Raw genomic sequence first — 18,617 nt, forward strand, 5'->3', positions numbered from 1 at the left:
ACAAGACAGAAAAAGTACTCAGAGACAAAAATGGTCATTTCATAATGATTCAGGGGAAGTTGAATCAAGAAGACATAACAATCCTTAATATATATGCACCAAACCAAGGAGCACCAAAATATATAAGACAGCTACTTATTGACCTTAAAACAAAAACTAACAAAAATACAATCATACTTGGAGACCTCAATACACCGCTGACGGCTCTAGATCGGTCATCCAAACAGAGAATCAATAAAGATATAGTGGCCTTAAACGAAATACTAGAACACCTGGGTATGATAGACATCTACAGGACACTTCATCCCAAAGCGACAGAGTATACATTTTTCTCTAGTGTACATGGAACATTCTCAAGAATTGACCATATGTTGGGCCACAAAGACAATATCAGCAAATTTAGAAAAATTGAAATTGTACCAAGCATATTTTCTGATCATAAAGCCTTGAAACTAGAATTCAACTGCAAAAAAGAGGGGGAAAAACCCACAAAAATGTGGAAACTAAACAACATACTTCTAAAAAATGAATGGGTCAAAGAAGAAATAAGTGCAGAAATCAAAAGATATATACAGACAAATGAAAATGAAAATACGACATATCAGAATCTCTGGGATGCAGCAAAAGCAGTAATAAGAGGAAAGTTCATATCACTTCAGGCCTATATGAACAAACAAGAGAGAGCCGAAGTAAACCACTTAACTTCACACCTTAAGGAACTAGAAAAAGAAGAACAAAGACAACCCAAAACCAGCCGAAGAAAAGAGATAATAAAAATCAGAGCAGAAATAAATGAAATAGAGAACAGAAAAACTATAGAACAAATCAATAAAACAAGGAGCTGGTTCTTTGAAAAGATCAACAAAATTGACAAACCCTTGGCAAGACTCACTAAGGAAAAAAGACACAGGACTCAAATAAATAAAATCCAAAATGAAAGAGGAGAGATCACCACAGACATCATAGAAATACAAAGAATTATTGTAGAATACTATGAAAAATTATATGCCACCAAATACAACAACCTAGAAGAAATGGATAAATTCCTAGAACAATACAACCTTCCTAGACTGAGTCATGAAGAAGCAGAAAGCCTAAACAGACCAATCAGCAGGGAGGAAATAGAAAAAACTATTAAAAACCTCCCCAAAAATAAAAGTCCAGGCCCAGACGGTTATACTAGTGAATTCTATCAAACATTCAAAGAAGACTTGGTTCCTATTCTACTCAAAGTCTTCCAAAAAATTGAAGAAGAAGCAATACTTCCAAACACATTTTATGAGGCCAACATAACCCTCATACCAAAACCTGGCAAGGATGGCACAAAGAAAGAAAACTACAGACCAATATCTCTAATGAATACAGATGCTAAAATACTAAACAAAATACTGGCAAACTGAATACAACAACATATTAAAAAAATAATACATCATGATCAAGTGGGATTCATCCCAGAATCTCAAGGATGGTTCAACATACGCAAAACGGTTAACGTAATACACCATATCAACAAAACAAAGAACAAAAACCACATGATCTTATCAATAGATGCAGAAAAGGCTTTTGATAAAATACAACACAATTTTATGTTTAAGACTCTCAACAAAATGGGTATAGAAGGAAAATATCTCAACATGATAAAGGCCATATATGATAAACCATCAGCCAACATCCTATTAAACGGCATAAAACTGAGGACTTTCTACCTTAAATCAGGAACAAGACAGGGTTGTCCACTCTCTCCACTCTTATTCAACGTGGTGCTAGAAGTTCTGGCCAGAGCAATCAGACAAGACAAAGAAATAAAAGGCATCCATATCGGAAAAGAAGAAGTAAAGCTATCACTTTTTGCTGATGATATGATCCTATACATCGAAAACCCGAAGGACTCCACAAAAAGATTATTAGAAACAATAAACCAATACAGTAAGGTCGCAGGATACAAAATTAACATACAAAAGTCCATAGCCTTTCTATATGCCAACAATGAAATATTAGAAAACGAACTCAAAAGAATAATCCCCTTCACGATTGCAACAAAAAAAATAAAATACCTAGGAATAAACATAACAAAGAACGTAAAGGACCTATATAATGAAAATTACAAAGCATTGTTAAGGGAAATCGAAAAAGATACAATGAGATGGAAAAATATTCCTTGTTCTTGGATAGGAAGAATAAATATAATCAAAATGGCCATATTACCCAAAGCAATATACAAATTTAATGCAATTCCCATCAAAATCCCTATGAGATTTTTTAAAGAAATGGAACAAAAAATCATCAGATTTATATGGAACTATAAAAAACCCCGAATAGCCAAAACAATCCTAAGGAAAAAGAATGAAGCTGGGGGCATTACAATACCTGACTTTAAACTATATTATAGGGCCACGATAATCAAAACAGCATGGTATTGGCAGAAAAATAGACACTCAGACCAATGGAACAGAATAGAAAGCCCAGAAATAAAACCACATATATATGGTCAAATAATCTTTGATAAAGGGGCCAACAACACACAATGGAGAAAAGAAAGCCTCTTCAACAAATGGTGTTGGGAAAACTGGAAAGCCACATGCAAAAGAATGAAACTCGACTACAGCCTGTCCCCGTGTACTAAAATTAATTCAAAATGGATCAAAGACCTAAATATAAGACCTGAAACAATAAAGTACATAGAAGAAGACATAGGTACTAAAATCATGGACCTGGGTTTTAAAGAACATTTTATGAACTTGACTCCAATGGCAAGAGAAGTGAAGGCAAAGATAAATGAATGGGACTACATCAGAATTAAAAGTTTTTGCTCAGCAAGAGAAACTGATATCAAAATAAACAGACAGCCAACTATATGGGAACTGATATTTTCAAACGACAGCTCAGATAAGGGCCTAATATCCAAAATTTACAAAGAACTCATAAAACTCAACAACAAACAAACAAGCAATCCAATAAAAAATGGGAAGAGGACATGAACAGACACTTCTCCCAGGAAGAGATACAAATGGCCAACAGATATATGAAAAGATGCTCAGCTTCATTAGTTATTAGAGAAATGCAAATCAAAACTACAATGAGATACCACCTCACCCCTGTTAGATTAGCTATTATCAACAAGACGGGTAATAGCAAATGTTGGAGAGGCTGTGGAGAAAAAGGAACCCTCATTCACTGTTGGTGGGACTGTAAAGTAGTACAACCATTATGGAGGAAAGTATGGTGGTTCCTCAAAAAACTGCAAATAGAACTACCTTATGACCCAGCAATCCCTCTACTGGGTATATACCCCAAAACCTCAGAAACATTGATACGTGAAGACACATGTAGCCCCATGTTCATTGCAGCACTGTTCACAGTGGCCAAGACATGGAAACAACCAAAAAGCCCTTCAATAGAAGACTGGATAAAGAAGATGTGGCACATATACACTATGGAATACTACTCAGCCATAAGAAATGATGACATCAGATCATTTACAGCAAAATGGTGGGATCTTGATAACATTATAAGGAGTGAAATAAGCAAATCAGAAAAAAACAAGAACTACATGATTCCATACATTGATGGAACATAAAAATGAGACTAAGAGACATGGACAAGAGTGTGGTGGTTACCAAGGTTGGGGGGGGAGGGAGGACATGGGAGGGAGGGAGGGAGAGAGTTAGGGGGAGGGGGAGGGGCACAGAGAACTAGATAGAGGGTGATGGAGGACAATCTGACTTTGGGCGAGGGGTTTGCAACATAATTTGATGACAAAATAACCTATACATGTTTTCTTTGAATATATGTACCCTGATTTATTAATGTCATCCCATTACCATTAATAAAAATTTATTAAAAAAAAAAAAAAAAAAAAAGAAAAAACAGTTCAAATGATGTAGAAGTGTTTACCTGAAACCTAGGTACTCTTATTAGTCAGTTACCCCATGAAATTTATTTTTCTAAATAAAATTATAATAAATTCAAAAAAAAAAAAAAACAGTAATCTCTAATAATGACAACAGATTGTTTATTCACTATTAACTTGCATTTAATTGTGTGAAAAATTAGATTACCATTAGGAGCACACTGCTTGTCAGGAATGGTATGTGTTAATAATTCTGAGAGAAAAAGTGTAATTCAACCACAACTTCAAAGGGTAACAGTTCCCAGGGGAAATGAAATTAATCATAGAAAAGGAAAATGCAACAGAGTTAAATTCATTTTTTTAGGCTCTTAATATTTTCCTTCTAACTATTTAAATGATAGGCTATGGTTGGTAAAAAAAACTCCAGAAAAATCTGAGATGAGATTTTCTGATTTTCTGATCATCTCTACTCCATTCTTTGGGTCGTTCACAGATCTGTGAGATAAGACAGGCTGTGCAGCTGACACTAGGCTTCTGACAGACAGGGTGAATTTATTAAAACACATTATCTATCAAGGCAGTAACAGGTAAAATGTCTTAGGGCTTCAGTTTAGGTCGGTGATTTCTAACCTACATACATTTTCCTGGAATTGACTGTAAACTACTTAAACAGTTGGCTGGTGACAAAATGATGAGAAAAATAATGAATGTATATAAAGCAGCACAAAAGATTTGGAGGGATTTGTATCTGCTCTGTAATTACGTTGGTGCATGGAAAATTAAAATTCTTGTAGGCCTCCTCCTTCCCTTTGCCCCTCCCCCCCAGACTTCCTCATCTTGTCCTCAGTAAAAGAAGTCGTTAGGCAAGTGGGAATGGCAGTTTGAGGTCAAAGAAAACAAAGAGAAAGGAAGATAAGATATGGAAATGAAATGAAAAGACAGCCCAGTGAGGCCTCTCCATGTTCCTCAGTGAAGCAAAGCACTCTCACATAACCAGGAAACTATTTTAACTAAACTGTCTGGTTGGCTCCAGAAAGAAAGTAATTCTGATGAATTTTTTAACCTTATTATTTCTATCCACACAGCTTGTACATTGGAGTGTGATTATCTGTTTGTATTCCTCTAGACCAGAGGTGGGCAACTACAGTAGGGCCTAATCCAGACCACCACCTGTTATTGTGCCACCTTCAAGAATAGTTTTTACTTTTTTTTTTTTTTTTTTGTATTTTTCGGAAGCTGGAAACGGGGAGAGACAGTCAGACAGACTCCCGCATGCGCCCGACCAGGATCCACCCGGCACGCCCACCAGGGGCGATGCTCTGCCCACCAGGGGCGATGCTCTGCCCCTCCGGGGCGTCGCTCTGTCAAGACCAGAGCCACTCTAGCGCCTGGGACAGAGGCCAAGGAGCCATCCCCAGCGCCCGGGCCATCTTTGCTCCAATGGAGCCTCGCTGCAGGAGGGGAAGAGAGAGACAGAGAGGAAGGAGAGGGGAAGGGGTGGAGAAGCAGATGGGCGCTTCTCCTGTGTGCCCTGGCCAGGAATCGAACCCGGGACTTCTGCACGCCAGGCCGATGCTCTACCACTGAGCCAACCGGCCAGGGCGTTTTTACATTTTTTAATGGTTAAAAAAATACTTATATCATAATTTCAATTTGGCCTCTTGGCCCACTAAATCTAAAATATTAACTCTGGGGCCCTTAAAGAAAAAGTTTTCCAGTCCTTGTTCTAAATGAGACCTCCAAGAGGCAGCATTGCTCGTGTTTCATGTGTTGGATCCAGGTTACCATTAGCTTGATGGTTGGGTGGCTAAAAGAAAGTTCTAAAAGAACATCCCAATCAAGGGGAAGATATTTTTCTCATTTGTAGACAAAAAAGCTAAGGATTGGAAAGCCCAGGTCCAGCAGTGTTTAGTGGCAGAGCTAAAACTAGAAACTTCACTGCAAAACCACCTGATCTAGTGATGCCGACATAAAGCAGTATATCACCCTTTGAAATCTCTTTCAATCAAACTCATCAACCTCTGCGCTTCAGTAAGTACAAAGGAACAGCTATTCAGAGTATACTTTAATGAAAAGAGAAAAATGCACTCAGTCGGAAACTCTGGAAAAAAAAAGAATCTTATTCAATCTTTGGGTAAGTGACAAAACTGACATTATCCTAAATAATTAATCTCTCATGGTATGGGCCTGATGCAGACACTGAACAATATGTTCACTGCGAGGTTCAAAAGTGATTTGTGGTATACCTAATGGTAAACAGAGAGAAAAGCACACTGACAAAATAAAAATAAATTTCTTTCACTATGTGTGCTCAGAATTACATCAGAGAGAAAGTAATTTGCTTGGTTCATTTTATACCCATGTTGAATGTCTCAAGTGGTAAGAGTTTCTGACTCTTTCCTGGGAAGACTACTCTCTAAACTAATACTTTTCATTGTCATTCATGTTTTCCAAGGCAATATTTCAAGGTCTAATGGGTTTATTCACCACTCAATACAGATGCCGAATTGAAACCTGTCTCATAATATTCTAACTGTATTATAATTTTTTGTTATGTTTTCAAAACTTGAGGATATAGAATCTTGATGAGTATATTTTAATATTGATGCTTTTTGGAATTTAGGAGAAAAGAGTCAATAAGTTGGGTATAACTAAATACTTTGACCTGCCCTCTAGGCAGCTCTAATTACTCTAATGCTATTGCATAGGTGAATTGTGGCTCTATATTATCTTGACAGTGTTAGAGAACTCTCTCCTGAGTGTTCTTTTGAAAGTTTTGCTGCTCTAGTTAGTTCAGTGCTATTTATTTTTACTTGTGTTCATTACTTTAGTCCTCAGGAGTAATGTTCAATGTTTAGCAACAATAAACCTTATTTCCCACTTGTCAGTCTGGTTACAAAGCTGATACAAATCCCTCTAAATCTACTGTGCAGCCTCCTATGCATTCATTATTTTCATCATCTTTTTGTCACCAGCCAACCATTTAATTAGTTTACAGTCAGTTCCGAAGTACTTTATGTATACTAGGAATCAGGAGTAGTCCAATGTCCTATAGGCATCTCACCTGGCCCTCTCTGTAGTGGATTGGGTTCTTTATCAAATCAACCCCAATACTTCCCATTTAGAGCTGTAGTACTGACTTGCTTTAGCCTCCAGCTTCAGAATGTACATTTTCTAATCACAATCAATCAACCAGCCATTATTTTCACCCATGTAATGCTCTCCTAAGGAGTGGCTCTGGGTTAAAAATAAATAAATGCAAGCAAAATGAATGACAATGGGTGGAAAAAAGGCAATATTAAACAAGTATTCTTCAGTTGATTTAAACTTGGCTAAGGAGTTCAGAAAATCTCATTTCAAAAGTGAGTGTTATACATAAAGGGGAGAAGGAACAAAGTGATCCTCAACTAAAATGCCTCAGTTTTCACTTATAAAAGGATGGATCAAAGACAAACAATGGTAAAAATACATTTTTAATTTTTTTCAAAATATTTTCTGTTTTTTTTTCATATTTGTATTTCACTTAAGGTATAGACAAAGATAGAAAGGTTTTTCATCCAGGTTTGGCTCACAGTGAAAATATGCATCGTCTAAATACTATAGGCAAATGCAGCACTATAAGGATATGTCTCCAGATAGGTCAATTTGCAAAGGAGAACTATTTTAATTATTCTGCAGTGTATCTGGCAAAAACAGCAGCAGCAGCAGCAGCAGCAGCAGCAGCAACAACAACAACAACAACAAGAAAGAAAACCTTTTGAAATTGTTTTTACTTTAGGGTTTGTGGCAACTTCCCAAACATCTTGAAGATCTTATACATGTCCATGAGATATCATCATTTTATTGTCAATACAGAGTGATAAGGAGTTTTACCTTCTTCAGAGGAGAATGATGGTGTTGTGGTACTATCCCCGTTTTATTGGCACAAAAGCCCACAAACACATCAACTATATAAAGACTAGAGTTAAGGGTGTGTGACACCTCACAGACTGTGGCAGCTGCATCATTAGCATCACATCGGCAGCTTCAGAGGTATAGTCGGGGTAAGCTGGCTACTGGTATATTTCATAGGAGATGCAGTATTTGCTACGTTTACCTCTAACAGGAGGGGCACCATGATGAATATGACCAATTCAAAAGTCTTTAACATCAATTTGTTCTGAACTTTGGAGGTAGTTTTGGCATGTGAATAAATATGTCACCATCAACAGTCATAAGGAATTTGGCATGTGGACAAAAGGTATTTGCTCAACTGAACTGTGGAAGTAATTTAAGAGTAAGATTATAGGAAGAATCAGTAAAGTCTTGCTGAGACATATCATTGTACATCTGGTCTTCCCAGACCAGTTTCCTTTGAAGTTCTTCTCTAGTCAGTGGATTAGAAGGTGTTCCTAAGGCAAACAGAGTTTTGATGTTGGCATTGAGTTGTGACTGAACATTTTCATTGCCCCACTTTTTTTTTTTATTGTAGAACATCAATCATATTTTCAGGAGCAGTATTTATAAACAGTAAAAGGAGAACATCTTGTGCTTGACAGTTCTCTTCGTGGTTAATCAAGTATTGGTAATGGGTAGCCCCAACCTCGTTGTACTTTGAAGATAGGTTCTCATTCATAAAGTCATAGATATTTATGAGGTGTCTTTAAGAGCAGGACTTCATATGGCTCACCATAAAAACACGAGGCTCAGTATAAAACAAGTGGCAAATAAGTGGATGAACTGCCATTTTTTCATTCTCTGCCACTAACAAATATTCTGACATCCACTTTTATTCAGGATCAGTGTTAAATGGGCATTTGCTCCTTTGAGACCATAGAACTTCATATTCTGTAGAACAGATGTCCCTCTTAAGATAGATTGGTCATTAAAAATGGGCCCTGGCTGGTTGGCTCAGTGGATAGAACATCAGCCTGATGTTCGGATGTCCTACATTTAATTTCTGGTCAGAGGGTCAGAGCACAGAAGAGAAGAGACCATCTGCTTCTCTTCCTCTCCCTCGTCCCCTCCCATAGCCCGTGGCTCAATTAGTTTGAGTGTTGGCCCCTGGCACTGAGGCTAGCTCTGTTAGTTCAAGCGCATCAGCCTCAGGTGTTAAAAATAACTTGGTTGATTCGAGCATCAGCCCCAGATGGGTGTTGCCAGGTGGATCCCAGTTGGGGTGCATGTGGGAGTTGGTCTCATTATCTTCGCTCCTCTCACTTAAAAAAAAAAGAGAAGTTGGTCATTAAAAATGTAAAAGCAACTTCTTATTTCATAAAATATTTTCTTTCAGTAACATTTTTGCTGTGATTACAAAAGAATGGAACACACTGCAGAACGAGGACACTGGCACATCAACATGTTCCCATATCAGCATCCTTCATTAGTTCAGTGACTGGCTTTGTGCAGGTATTCTATGTACTTCCTTTGGTGAAAGTAAGTGTAATTGTGTGGTAGGACACAGGTGGGATACTGGGAAGGCTAGTGATGTTTCACTGTTAATTCCCTATCAGAGTAAGTAAGAATTCCAGTGCAACCTGGAATTGACCAAGTTCAAGCCCAGCTTCTTTTTCTTTTCTCTTCTTCCTCCTCCTCCTCCTCCTCCTCCCCCCCTCCTCCCTCCTCCTCCTCTTCTTCTTCTTCTTCTTCTTCTTCTTCTTCTTCTTCTTCTTCTAATTTGTATTTTTCTGAAGTGAGAAGTGAGAAGGCAGAGAGACAGACTCCCACATGCGCCTGACGGGGATCCACCTGGCATGCTCATCAGGGGGTGATGCTCTGCCCATCTGGGTTGTTGCTCCATTGCAACTGTAGCCATCTAGCACCTGAGGTGGAGGCCATGGAACCATCCTCAGTGCCCAGGTCAACTTTGCTCCAATGGAGCCTTGGCTTCAGGAGGGGAAGAGAGAGATAGAGAGAAAGGTGAGGGTGAAGGGTGGAGAAGCTCACCCCCTGGTGAGCATGCCAGGTGGATCCCCGTCAGGCACATGTAGGAGTCTGTCTCTCTGCCTCCTCACTTATCACGTCAGAAAAATACAAAGAAGAAGAAGAAGAAGAAGAATAAGAAGAAGAAGAAGGAGAAAAAGAACATATTCAGTGTTCATGGATAGGAGAAATTAACATCTCCATAGATTCAACATAATTCCTATCAAGATATCAATGTTATATTTCATAGAACTACAAAAAATATTCAAAAAACTTATATAGAACCACAAATAACCCTGAATAGCCACAGCAATCTTGAAAACAAAAGAAAAAGTTGGAAGAATCACTATCTGATATCAAATTTTACTACAAGGCCATAGTAATAAAAACAGCATGATACTGTCATAAAAATGGACATATAAATCAACAAAACAGAATTGAGAGCCCAGAAATAAACCCACACCTTTATACTCAATTAATATTTGACAAAGGTGTAAAAACATACAATAGAGTAAAGATAGTCTATTCAATAAATGGTTTTGGGAAAACTGGACAGATACATGCAAAAAAAAATTAAACTGAACCACTTTCTTACACCATACACAAGAATAAACTTAAAATGAATTAAAAACTTAAATGTTACACTCAAAACCATAAAAATTCTAGAAGAAAATATAGGCAATAAAATTTCAGATATTTCTCACATATTTTTTTTTATGTGCCTTGACTGTGGGCCTTCAGCAGACTGAGTAACCCCTTGCTTGAGCCAGCGACGTTGGGCTCAAGCTGGTGAGCTTTTGATTAAACCAGATGAGCCCTCACTCAAGCTGGAGACCTCGGGGTCTCGAACCTGGGTCTTCCACATCCCAGTCTGACACTCTATCCACTGCGCCACCATCTGGTCAGGCTAATATTTCTCATAGTAATATTTTTTCTGATATATCTTCTCAGGCAAGGGAAACAAAACAAAAAAATAAACAAATGCAATTACATCAAATTAAAAAGTTTTTGAACAGTAACAGAAACCATCAATAAAATGAAAAGACAACCCACTGAATGGGAGAACATATTCACCAATTCATCTATAAGGGTTTAATATCCAAAACTTACAAGAAACTTATAAAATTCAACACCCAAAATACAAACAATCCAGTTAAGAGATGGCTGGCCAGTTGCTCAGTGGATAGAGTGTCAGCCAGTGTATGAATGTCCTAGGCTTGATTCCCAGTCAGGGCACACAGGAGAAGCAACCATCTGCTTCTTTCCCCCTTCTTCTCCCCCTCTTCTGCCTCTCATTGGCAGCCAGTGGCTCAATTTGTTGGAGTGTGATCCCAGGCACTGAAGATAGCTCTGCTGGTCCAAGCACATCAGCCTCAAGTGCTAAAAATAGCTTGGTTGATTTGAGCATTGGCCTAGATGGGATTGCAGGTGGATCCTGGTCAGGTGCATGCAGGACTCTACCTCACTATCTTCCCTCTTCTCACCTAAAAAGGAAGGAAGGAAGGAAAGAAAGAAAGAAAGAAAGAAAGAAAGAAAATAAATAAGTAGGTAAAGGACCTGAATAGACACTTCTCCAAAGAAGATATACAGATGACCAATGACATATGAAGAGATGTTCAATGTCACTAATCATCAGAGAAATGCAAATTAAAACCACAATGAGATATCACCTCTCACCTGTCAGAATGGCTGACATCAATAAGTCAACAAACAAGTGCTGGTGAGGATGTGGAGAAAAGGGAACCCTCCTGCACTGTTGGTGGGAATGCAGACTGGTGCAGCCTCTGTGGAAAGCAGTATGGTGTTACCTCAAAAAATTAAAAATAGAACTGTCTTATGACCCAGAAATTTCACTTCTGGATATTTATCAGACAAAACCTGAAACACCAATTTGAAAGAATATATGCACCCCTATGTTTGTTGCAGTGGTATTTACAGTAGCCAGGATCTGGAAGCAGCCCAAGTGCCCATCAGTAGATTAGTGGATAAAAAAGTTGTAGTACATTTACACAATGAAATACTACTCAGCTGTAGAAAAGAAGAAACATGCTTTTGCAACAGCATGGATGAACCTGGAGAGTATTATGCTAAGTGAAATAAGCCAGTTAGAGAAAGACAAGTTCTATATGATTCATGTATATGTGGAACGTAATGAACAAAATGAGCTAACAAACAAAATAGAAGCAGACTCATAGACATGGAGAACAGCTGTCAGGGGAATGGTGTTGAGAGGCTGGGTAAAAAAAGGTAAAGGGATTAAGCAAAGAAAAAATACTTATAGACACAGACAACAGTGTGGGAATTGCAGGAGGGAAAGGAGGTACCGGGAGGTGGAGGAAGGAAGAGGGAAGATGGATGATAGAGGGAGACTTGACTTGGGGTGGTGAACACACAATGCCATGTACAGATGACATAGTGTAAAGTTGTGCACTTGAAACCAGTATAATTTTATTAAACAATGTCACCTCAATAAATTCAATTAAAAATGAAAAAAAACTTGCTTGCTTTATTTTGGACAAGGACTGGGCATCCAGAGCTGGATGGGCTCCCTCACTTTCCCCTTGGGGAGTGGGCTATATTTTTACTGTTTAAGCCAGGGGTCCCCAAACTATGGCCTGTGGGCTGCATGCGGCCCCCTGAGGCCATTTATCCAGCCCCCACTGCACTTCTGGAAGGGGCACCTCTTTCATTGGTGGTCAGTGAGAAGAGCATAGTTCCCACTGAAATACTGCTCAGTTTGTTGATTTAAATTTACTTATTCTTTATTTTAAATATTGTATTTGTTCCCATTTTGTTTTATCACTTTAAAATAAGATATGTGCAGTGTGCATAGGGATTTGTTCATAGTCTTTTTTATAGTCCGGCCCTCCAATGGTCTGAGGGATAGTGAACTGACCCCCTGTGTAAAAAGTTTGGGGACCCCTGCTTTAAGCTATATTGAGTATTTTGTAAATTTTACTCCAATACAACAAAACCCATTTGTCCACTTAGGCTATATTAAAAAGGGGCAATGTCATTTTCTTTAAGGTTAAACCAACCAACAATTATTTATTGAGTGCCATTGTTTACTTTGTTTTGTGTTGAGAGGTATACAGAATGTCATAATTGCTGCCGAAGGGAAAGATGATAGTAGACCCTTCAACACAAAGATGACAAGGTCAAGTAAAAGACCAAATACAGGCCTGACCTGTGGTGGTGCAGTGGATAAAGCATCGACCTGGAAATGCTGAGGTCGCTGGTTTGAAACCCTGGGTTTGCCTGGTCAAGGCACATATGGGAGTTGATGCTTCCTGCTCCTCCTCCCTTCTCTCTCTCTGTCTCTCCTCCCTCCCTCTCTCTCTCTGTCTCTCCCTCTCCTCTCTAAAAAATGAATAAATAAAAAATAATTAAAAAATAAAAAAAAAGACCAAATATAAAAGCCTGGAAATCAGGGAGGGAAAGAGAGGCATATTTTTACATCTATTTTCTCTGTCCTTTCTCTATAGCTCTCTCACCCATAACCAGTGTAAATCTTAAGCTTGATCCATCAGGACATTGATGACACTAAAGGTTATTGAGCAGGGATAAAATGAGGTCATAGGAACCAGAAGACCAAACTTTTCCCACCAACAAGTCTTCAAAGAGGCTATTTATAAAGCTCTGTCTGAATTTTCTAAGGCTCTAATGAAATAATTTGCACACTCACACAATCAATCCAGCCTACAGGAGAGATTGTAACTAGATCATGTTTAGCAGGTTCATTCTTTATTTTGCCTTTTCAAAAAATTTACAATATTAAAAAAATGATCTCTGAGAAGCAAAAAAATCTATAAATTGTAGTCTTTTAGAAATTTGTTCAGATAGGTGTCACTCATATATCTTCATTTGGCAAACAGTCGTATGTCCACATTACAGTGGATACATATTCCGGATCTATAGTAACCTCTGTCAGAACAGGAGAGGCTGCTAAGCATGTTATAGCTCATTGTCTGTATGCATTGTTTTATTATTGGATTTCCTAAACTGGCTAAACTGAAAATGCTCCTGCATATGGAGCAAAAGCATTTACTGTATTTTGTCATGCTTACAATCTTTAAAGTTAAGGTATTATTAAAGTGTACTCAGCAAACATTTAAAGGTCAATTAAAAAAAAATTAAAAGGGGATAGTCATATCCTGGAACTCCTACGAGTCTACCATATTATGCTTCTTACTTAAAAAAAAATTTACATTTCTTTTGAATGCTGATGAACAGGAGACACCAAATCTTTTTTGCCTGCAAACTACTACCTTCTTTATTAGATTCAGCTAATAACACTGTGTCGGGAGCCGATCCACTAATGCTGGCTAACTAGGTCACAGCAGGAGAAGATCCACAACTGCTGATTGACAAAGTCACAGCAAAAGAAGATCAATGGCTACTGGTTGATAGAGTCACCGCAGTGAAGACCAACGGCTGCGGGTTGACAAAGTCACCGCAAAGGAAAGGCACAATGATACTTCTCCCTTTGACCTTTTGAATTAATCTGGCCTTATATCCCCCCTTTCCTGGGTGTGTGCTATTATTTATGGCACAGGGATAATAGTACCGTGCTTTCCCTGTAGATTTGTAGTAATTTCTTTGGAAATGAGACAGAAGGTGTAAGTTCCACAGAAAAGCCTGTAAACCCCTTGAACTGGGCTCATAAACATAAGAGGCTGGCCATGATATCCCTCATAAAGGGTTAAGTTTGTAGGAGAATTTCTTCTCATTAATCATGTTAGAAAGAATAAAGTTAGAACTTAACTAGTGTATGAATATAGTAAATGAATAAAGTTTAACTAGACATTAGAATCTTAGGTAAAGTGTGGTAGAGTGGCCTGTTGCGTGGCCTTGGATGGGAGCGCAGCTGGCAAGTAAAGAATGTTTTGTTAAAAGACTTGTTTTGTGACTGAAGGCAGTTGCTGGGCTTTTCTCAGTAAAACATTCTCATGAGATTTTTGTATTTTCCAAGAATAAGGAGAGGAATGTGGTAGGATTCATAGCAGCAATAGCAATTAATGCCTTCTGATATTATGTTGCTACTAGCTATCTTGCAGGTGCACTCTATGTATCTTTAAGTAAAAGTTACTCTTAATGCTATGTCAGTTTCTTAAATAGCAAGCCTTTTGTAGTCTTGTGAAAAAAGAATTAGGACACTACATGAACTCAAGGCTATTTGCCTGAGCAAGCGGTGGTCCTTTGCTAGTCCTTGATGATTTTGTCTGCTATCTCTCTCTGCGCCCTTGACTCACAACAAAAGTAAAATAGAGTTATTAATTAGTACTAATCTTTTAGAAGTTTGTACCGATATTGTTATTACTATTCAAGTTATTGTATAACTGTACTTTGAATGACTTACCACCTGATTTGTAGCTTATAGATATGAATTAACTGTTATCTGGAAATATGTAACCATAGTGAAACTAAAACAATGATGTATTCAAAATACCATGTGATTGTAACTTAGTTTGTGTGCATGAAAAGTAAAGTTAGATCAGCCATTGGTGGAGATGCCTGGCAGTAAATGCTAACAAGAGAATAAAGAGAAAGAAAAGAATTCGGCTCTCTCACTCGATTCGTGCCGACGCCGTCTCTTCCTGTGGGACCCCTGGATTCCCCCCCGGGGCTGGATCCCGGCAACACTGTTTTGTCTTTTTCCAAATAGCTCCAGATATATGGAAGAGATTTATATAGGTGGATGGGGATCCTCAAACCCCTCAGTGAGATCTTCTGAGCATGGCCTTTAAGATACCTAGAGGCAGAAAAAGCCCAATGGAGATCAGGGGAACTGCCAGCTTTTAAGATGCACCCTTAAAGGCTCCAACACCCCAAAGGGGTCTCATAGGATGCCATCTGGGTCCTGCTTCAATAGTGGAAAGGAAGATCATTGAGCTAAAGCCTGCCAGGCTTACATGCCTCTGCTGTGAGGAAACAGGGACACTGGAAGGTAGGCTTCCCCCTCGCTCCTCTAAGGGAGGGTTCAGTCCCTTCCAGCCCTGCTCCAGCCACCTATGACCTAACCTTGCCCAGAATGCTGGGGTTAGCCACTGAAGGCTGAAGGTGCCCAGGGCCGTCAGCCCCATCTACGACACTGTGGACGAGCCTAGGGTATTTCTTCCAAGAAGCAGGCAAACTGATCTCATTTGCACAAGGGCCACTTAACTATGTTTTGCCTGAATAGTCAGGTTTTTTATTCTTCCCTCAAAGATCTCTGTTGTGGGTGTTGACAGTCCTATTTGCTGCTGCTTTGCTTAATACACAGTGTTTCCTTTATCCCTCCTACCTCAATGCCCCACTCATATTTCAGGCTGGGACCTACTCCTAATTTAGAGCTCTCTTTCCCCCTTTTGCAAATTTCTATTATGAATCTACCTTTGCCACCCAGCTTAGTGTATCCCAAGGTTCTCTTTACCATGCCACAGTCACAGAGCTCCAGAGAAAAGCAACCTGGTCTCAACTCTCCAGGCAGAGGAGAACAGAAGCTCCATATGCACGCATGCTGCAAATGGCTTTTTCAGTCTACCTGAATCATTACCAGCTAGAAGCAGCAGTCATTGGGACTTGGACATGAGCTGCAAAGTATAGAATGGTGACAACAATTCCAGTGCCATGAGGACTTTTCCTGGATGTGGACTTTTCCTGGACTCCTGCTCCTAACAGACTGAACTGTGGTTGGGTTGCATTTTTCAGGAATTTGGCATGGTGAAGGGGCCAACTTGGACTTGATGAACATGTTAAGGACACTACTCTTTTATGGAATCTTGCTGTATTGGCCAAGAGTTTGCTTAAAGGCTTTTAATCACTGTAAAAAAAATAGAAGACTGGATAAAAAAGATGGGGCACATATACACCATGGTATACTATTCAGCTAGAAGAAATGATGACATCGGAGCACTTACAGCAGAATGGTGGAATCTTGATAACATTAAGCAGAGTAAAATAAGTGAATCTGAAAAAAACAAGAACTGCAGGATTCCATACATTGGTGGGACATAAAAATGAGACTAAGAGACATGGACAGGCATGGGGTGGTTACGGGGGGTAGGGGGAGGGGAGGAGGGAGAGGGAGAGGGGGAGGGGTACAAAGAAAACTGGATAGAGGGTGATGGAGGATGATCTCTCTTTGGGTGATGGGTATGAAACAGAACTAAATGACAAGATAACCTGGAAATGTTTTCTTTGAGTATATGTACCCTGATTTATTGATGTCACCTTATTAAAATAAAAATTTATTTATATATAAAAAAAAATTTGTTGATAAGAGATTGAATCAAAACAAAAGATATAAGGCTGCCCAACCTGAGTAGCTTCAAATGCAAAGAAAAATTCACCAAAACAGAATTGTGGTGTGTGGTAAATAAAACATACAAGAAACATACTAAATATTTGTACTGAAACAGTTAGGATATTCTGGAATTTGATTACATTTGATCAGCTAGTCATTGGTTAATATGCAATTTTTTATTTACTATTATTGGCCCTGCCCAGTTGGCTCAGTAGTAGAGCTTCAGCCCAGCATGCAGATATCCCTGGTTCAATTCCCAGTCAGGGTTCACAAGGAGAAACAACCATTTGCTTCTCTACCTCTTCCTCTCTCCCTTATCTCTTCCCCTCTTGCAGCCATGGCTTGACCGGTTTGAGTATATCGCTCAGGCATTGAGGATGGCTCCATGGAACCTCTGTCTCAGGTGCTAAAAATAGCTTAGTTGTGAGCATGGCCCCAGATGGGCAGAGCCTTGGTCCAAGATGAGGGTTGCTGGGTGGAACCCAGTTGGGGTGCATGTGGGAGTCTGTCTCTCTATCACCCCTCCTCTCACCTAAAAAATAAATAAATAAATAAATCTATTTCACCATATCTTCAGGTTACAAAAAACCCCAAAACTGTGGATCGTGATTTTCACTGTGGATTAAGTAATTAATCGGTTCCTAGTGCGGCTGATTTTCCATACCACTTTTCATACTGTTAGCTTCTTCCAAAATTATTTAAATCTTTTGGATGATTCTAAATGAACTATATATAGCCCAATCTCCATTAATAAACACATCTCAATGTTCTAACCTGGTTTTCTTGCCTCTTTGTTAGGGATAGCTCAGGGACAGCTCCGGGTGGACCTATGCAATCTTTCTCTGCTTTGATGGTGACTAGAAGCAGGCAAACTCCCTTAGCTAGTTTACATGTTAAAGGTACTTCTGGAAGATGTCTGGTTGAAGATCTAAAAGCTCCTCTCTCTGATGAGCAAGGGCAAACTCCCTTCAGTGACATGAATTGACAATAAGAAGCATATTCAACAAACTTAAATAACCTTTTGTACCCCCCCCTTTTTAAAGCCACAATACTGTTATTAGAGAAAGTTTAGACTTAATGTTTTCTATTGTGTCACTCTGCCCTATTTCCCCCAGTTGACAACAACAGAAAACCGTTACTAACATGTTACTACTTCTTAACTCTTGCCAACAGGCGGAAATCTCCAAGTCTGATTTTTAAAATTAATTTTTAAATTCTTTCCCATTTCTGATTTTGCTTGCATGTCACTCACTTATTTTCTTATTTTCTATATAGAAGTACTTGAGTTATGCATAAAACCTTTTAAAAGGAATCTTTCAGATAATGTATTATTAAGTATTATAAAATTATTATTTTACATCACTTTTATTATGTAGCTCATTTTAAATGAGCCAGAATATTTTAATCATCTAAGTAAAGTCATAGTTTATAGCTTAAAATTGAAAATATATCTGCACACTTTTTTCATAAAATATGCATGCATGATTTTCAGCTCCATTTAACTAATGTGTTTTGGAAATATGTTACAATAGTAAATGTGACAAATCTCAGTCAAGAAAAAAAATAATGTAAAAATTTGTT

General features: G+C 38.6%; 1 pseudogene; it reads right to left on the bottom strand.

Moving 5' to 3' along the window:
* Nucleotides 1–7,440: 7,440 nt before the first annotated feature.
* LOC136322386 (lactosylceramide 1,3-N-acetyl-beta-D-glucosaminyltransferase-like) overlaps nucleotides 7,441–18,617 on the bottom strand; it is a 47,704-nt pseudogene continuing 36,527 nt past the window's right edge.

The sequence above is a fragment of the Saccopteryx bilineata genome, chromosome 2 (assembly GCF_036850765.1).
Source record: "Saccopteryx bilineata isolate mSacBil1 chromosome 2, mSacBil1_pri_phased_curated, whole genome shotgun sequence".
Lineage (NCBI taxonomy): Eukaryota > Metazoa > Chordata > Mammalia > Chiroptera > Emballonuridae > Saccopteryx > Saccopteryx bilineata.